Raw genomic sequence first — 6,000 nt, forward strand, 5'->3', positions numbered from 1 at the left:
AGACTGTTTTCTGTATGGTTGGTTCAATGTAGTTCTGAGACTGTTGTCTGTATGGTTGGTTCAATGGAGTACTAAGACTGTTGTCTGTATGGTTGGTTCAATGTAGCTCTGAGACTGTTGTCTGTATGGTTGGTTCAATGGAGTAATGAGACTGTTGTCTGTATTGTTGGTTCAATGTTGCTCTGCGACTGTTGTCTGTGTGGTTGGTTCAATGTAGCTCTGAGACTGTTGCCTGTAGGGTTGGTTCAATGGAGCTGTGAGACTTGCCTGTAAGGTTGGTTCACTGTGAGACTTGCCTGTAAGGTTGGTTCAATGGAGCTGTGAGACTTGCCATAAAGGTTGGTTCAATGGAGCTGTGAGACTTGCCTGTAAGGTTGGTTCAATGGAGCTGTGAGACTTGCCTGTAAGGTTGGTTCAATGGAGCTGTGAGACTTGCTGTAAGGTTGGTTCAATGGAGCTGTGAGACTTGCCTGTAAGGTTGGTTCAATGGAACTGTGAGACTTGCCTGTAAGGTTGGTTCAATGGAGCTGTGAGACTTGCTGTAAGGTTGGTTCAATGGAGCTGTGAGACTGGGGTGTGGAGGGGAGGAATACAGAAGACTCACCCCACCCTTCACCACCAACAGCCACTCACTCAGGGAGGAAGCTATCCCTATCCTAGCCATCCAGAAGGTGTCTTCATTTGGAGAATGTTGAGATGCGTTATAGGAACATTGAAGAGTTACACCATAGAGAGTGATGATGTCTTCACTGGTCTCGATGGGCTGAGCTGAAGCTCTGGAGCAGTAGTTGGCAAGTCTAGAACCACCGGATCCAGCTACCTCACCAGTGTGAGTTCTACCATTGCCAAACACCGCCAGAGAGCTGCCTGGCCGATTCAGGCCTGTCCGTCCAAAAAGCGAACCAGTACCTCTGATGGATGGGACATGGATGGTTTAAGGTTGCGTCTAGCATTGTCTCTAAAACCACAGCTATTACAGGGGGAAGAAGGCACAGGCAATGAATCAATCTGCTCCTATCTGCTGTCATGCAACATTCCACTCTGCTATTATATTTAATAGATATTTTTGAGTTTAGGCAATAAAACCCTTGACTTTGATCTTCATCATTGTCACTGCTAAAAGGACTGGTTTCAGAGGGGACGGCATGCGAGACTCCCACACACTTGCAGTCAGCAGAATATATTTTAAAAGCGGTCCATTGGTCTATTGAATTTTCCGTTGATCCATTCAGATAATGAGGCTCAGATTCCATTGTACTGAGAATAGAAAATGACCTACACAAGACAGGAGAAGACATCAATCAATCAAGTCAAAGTCCTACAACTGTCAATGCAGGAGACAAGACACGGAAGTATTAGTACACAGTGAATGTTGAATTCCCCCCAAACAACGACGTCAATCTATCTTGTCCTATATTGGCACTACACATGATTGCTCAAAGCATATATACAGAAGCAAAAATGTGCTAGTGCCAAAATGGGCGAAGAAGAAAAGCAGAGGCGGAGACGATGCAAGTCGATGCGGTTGTCGTGAGCGACACACCAAACATCCCAAAGGCCCAAAGGTACCCAAATCAAAGATCCGTAGCTGTACTCATACCACCCGAAACAGAGATATCACATTCACCCCAAGCAGAGGAAGACACGGGAGAGTTTAGTTAGCTCTAGGAATGGATGGGCGTCATCCAGTGGTTCTTTCTCTGCTCTGTTTATGGCCCTATGGTAATTCACTGATAGTGTGCTTTCACAGTGAATTCTACCAGTGCCATACACAGAACAGGAGTCATCATCACCCCAACGCATATTAGAGAACCAGCCAGCCAGTCGGACAGTCAGTCAGCCCTGTAAAGCCAAACTCTGCAGGAAACGAGAGACCACAGGAGAGGGAGAGAGGGAAGAAGAAGAACACTGCAGAGAGACAGAGAGAAAATGTGAGGAGGGAGAGAGTAGACTGTAGAAAGAGAGATGTAAACAGACTGAGAGAAAATGTGAGGAGGGAGGGAGACAGGTGAGAGTAGACTGTAGAAAGAGAGATGTAAACAGACTGAGAGAAAATGTGAGGAGGGAGGGAGACAGGTGAGAGTAGACTGTAGAAAGAGAGATGTAAACAGACTGAGAGAAAATGTGAGGAGGGAGGGAGACAGGTGAGAGTAGACTGTAGAAAGAGAGATGTAAACAGACTGAGAGAAAATGTGAGGAGGGAGGGAGACAGGTGAGAGTAGACTGTAGAAAGAGAGATGTAAACAGACTGAGAGAAAATGTGAGGAGGGAGGGAGACAGGTGAGAGTAGACTGTAGAAAGAGAGATGTAAACAGACTGAGAGAAAATGTGAGGAGGGAGGGAGACAGGTGAGAGTAGACTGTAGAAAGAGAGATGTAAACAGACTGAGAGAAAATGTGAGGAGGGAGGGAGACAGGTGAGAGTAGACTGTAGAAAGAGAGATGTAAACAGACTGAGAGAAAATGTGAGGAGGGAGGGAGACAGGTGAGAGTAGACTGTAGAAAGAGAGATGTAAACAGACTGAGAGAAAATGTGAGGAGGGAGGGAGACAGGTGAGAGTAGACTGTAGAAAGAGAGATGTAAACAGACTGAGAGAAAATGTGAGGAGGGAGGGAGACAGGTGAGAGTAGACTGTAGAAAGAGAGATGTAAACAGACTGAGAGAAAGGTGACAACATGTTTTCCCCACCTGAATGGAGTGACGCAGCTTAGCCACAGAGGCACTGCTGCAGTGGATGGAATGGCGTTCGAGGAAATAAATCGATGGTCAGCATGCCTTGGAGATGTGAGACTGACCGTAAGTCCACTTCCTCAGATAGTAGACTGCCGCGACTAATTCCTCCCTGCTAATCGCCCTGAGCTGCCATCTTTGGATTTCTGGGAAAGGCTGTGCAATATTGGCAATTCTGGCAATTGTGTGCAAGCAATAGAGCGAGTGAATACACAGTCACTACATTTAGGGCAGTGAAGAGGTACATGTGTAATAATGTGTCATCCATTCATAACATAATTCTCACTGTTTCCAAGATGATACTGCACACTTCATTCACTTGAGTTGTAAGTTTGAAAACAGGGCATTTCTTGTGCCAATCATTTGTTACAAAACCGGCATCTTTAGTTTGAATATTTTAAATTTAGCTGGAAGATATGCCGTACTTTTACACAACGTATGAAGAGGACTACGAGATTACCCCAGCCCTTTGGTAAAGATGCCAGATGGTCCTTGGCCAAAGCTTGTCATCTTGTAAAAGGCTGTTCAACATCACTATTCACCCATCTTTATTAGATGTCTGGGATTTGTTTTGGGGTCTTAATATCCTTAGCATTCAAACAAATATATATATATATTACATTGATATCAGGCATCATTATAGGATACAGAAACACAAAAACCACTGGGCAAAAACTGGTTGAATCAACATGGTTTCCATGTCATTTCAACTACAAAATGTAATGTGATGAAGTTGAATCAACATGGAAAACTGATTAGTCTTCAAAGTAAGGGAATTTTGTATTTTTTTAACCCAACTTTTAACCTAAATCCAGTGACATGGTAAATGTTTATGTTGATTTCACGTTGAATTCACGTTAGTTGACATCTCAACCAAATGTAAATCAAAACTAGACATTGAACTGATGACATCTGTGCCCATCTGACCTTCAGAATTGCTTATTACACCATCTTCACCTGATAACACCCCAAGTGAAAAAGATGGAACAACAAAAAACTATTAATAAGGACACAGAATATGCCAGTCATCCTCTCACACTAACCACCATTCTAACCTTCCAAAGGGTGCCAATGGCCCAACATTCGGTTATCCAAATAGCATGGCAGTAGCACCAAACCCAGAAGTAACCTGAAGTCTTCTACCCGAATCTAGACGATTACCGTCTGCATGGAGACTCATTGAGGAAGATCCCGTCTTAGAAGCATCCAACATTTACCCATAAGCCTTTTTTCCTCAAGTTTAAGGGTGGGTCATGCTCATTAAGCACAAAATGGAAGAAAATGTACTGAAAAAGGGAGGGACTACCTGGCACCACGTGCCCTAATGAACACAACCCTGGTTGTGACAGCAGTGGTCCTGAGGACCCTAATGAACACGACCCTGGTTGTGACAGCAGTGGTCCTGAGGACCCTAAGGAACACGACCCTGGTTGTGACAGCAGTGGTCCTGAGGACCCTAATGAACACGACCCTGGTTGTGACAGTAGTGGTCCTGAGGACCCTAATGAACACGACCCTGGTTGTGACAGCAGTGGTCCTGAGGACCCTAATGAACACGACCCTGGTTGTGAAAGCAGTGGTCCTGAGGACCCTAATGAACACGACCCTGGTTGTGACAGCAGTGGTCCTGAGGACCCTAATGAACACGACCCTGGTTGTGACAGCAGTGGTCCTGAGGACCCTAATGAACACGACCCTGGTTGTGACAGCAGTGGTCCTGAGGACCCTTGGTTGCTAGGTGATCTCTTTACATCTACCTCTGTTCCCCTACGCTCTTCTGTCAGAGAAATGCTGATATAGTCCGGTATGACGCCCTCCAATTGACATCTTAATTGGCTATACTGGCCTAGCAGATTGATTACCCATTGATACATTGACACATTAGGGTCTTTGCACAGGCAGGCCAGGGAGAATGCAAATGTACCATCCATAGAGGCTTTACAGGCCTCTTTTAGGAACTGACTGTTCTGCCCAGCAGCTAAAATATTTCCATCATTTAATCTTCACAGATTAAACCAAAATTCAAAATAGAACAATATTGTGGATGATATCCACGGGAGCTATTGTGCCCTGGCAAATTGCAACTGTTTTCATCAAGGTTGTTGTTGTTGCACCAGCTTTTACACTAGAGACACATGGCTGCAATGGAAAGATCCAGAAAACAGACGTTGTCCCTGACTCCCTAACATCCTGCGTTGCTGGATCGAATCCCCGAGCTGACAAGGTAAAAATGTGTCGTTCTGCCCCTGAACAAGGCAGTTACCCCATTGTTCCCCGGGCGCCGAAGACGTGGATTTCGATTATGGCACCTCTCTGATTCAGAGGGGTTGGGTTAAATGCAGAACACATTTCAGTTGAATGCATTCAGTTGTGCAACTGACTAGGTCTCCCCCTTTCCCTTTCCATTGTGCCAAAGAGGCCCTTATTTCTACATAGCCTACTGTTCTATGATACCAGCACCCTTAACACATTTCCCTTGACTATAAAGCACAGACAAACAACATACATATTGCAGCAGTAATCTATTTATAAAGAGAAAACCTCCAGCATAATGTTATCATGCATAGATTCCTTTATGAGGTAATGAGCATAGTCCTTTATGGTGAGTGTGCCGCCAAGCTCAGGATGCTGCAGTGCCCTCTGTCCACAACAGAGACAATGGTCTGTGTGTGTTGGCAGCCAGTCAATGGGTCTCACGGTCACCCATGGGTTTCTGGGCTATGCAACACAGTCCCTGTTCGAAACAGAAAATGGCCGCCAGCCTGCCTTTGCACTAGGCGTTGCAGGGAAAGTGCAGCAGTTTGACATCATAACTGCATTGTCCTCTATCCAATCCAAAGGCTATAGGCTATACACTCTTAGAAAAACGGTTCCAAACGGGTTCTTCAGCTGTTCTCATAGGAGAACCCTTTTTGGTTCCAGTTAGAACCATTTTTGGTTCCAAGTAGAACCCACGCATAAAATAACCCCCATCAAACAAACCTATATTCCTCCATAGGACATAAACCAAGTTCTCCCTTACGAGTCATCTAGCCTGTCTATTTCTCATTTACAGCTTATTATTTCCCTACCATCTGTCTGTGAGTGTGATGTTCCATCCTAAACTGCCCTGCTCTGCTCCACCCCAATGGGCCCCACACTCAGCCATTAGCTCCCTCACCCTGGGCCCTGCAGTGGAGGAGAGCCCACATTGATTCCAGCTCTCAACCCATGTTCTAAGTGATTTCTCAGACACCCAAATGGCTCCCAGAGCAGAACTCCTGTTGCCAT

The sequence above is a fragment of the Oncorhynchus keta genome, unplaced genomic scaffold, assembly GCF_023373465.1.
Source record: "Oncorhynchus keta strain PuntledgeMale-10-30-2019 unplaced genomic scaffold, Oket_V2 Un_contig_30111_pilon_pilon, whole genome shotgun sequence".
In the NCBI taxonomy this organism is placed as follows: domain Eukaryota; kingdom Metazoa; phylum Chordata; class Actinopteri; order Salmoniformes; family Salmonidae; genus Oncorhynchus; species Oncorhynchus keta.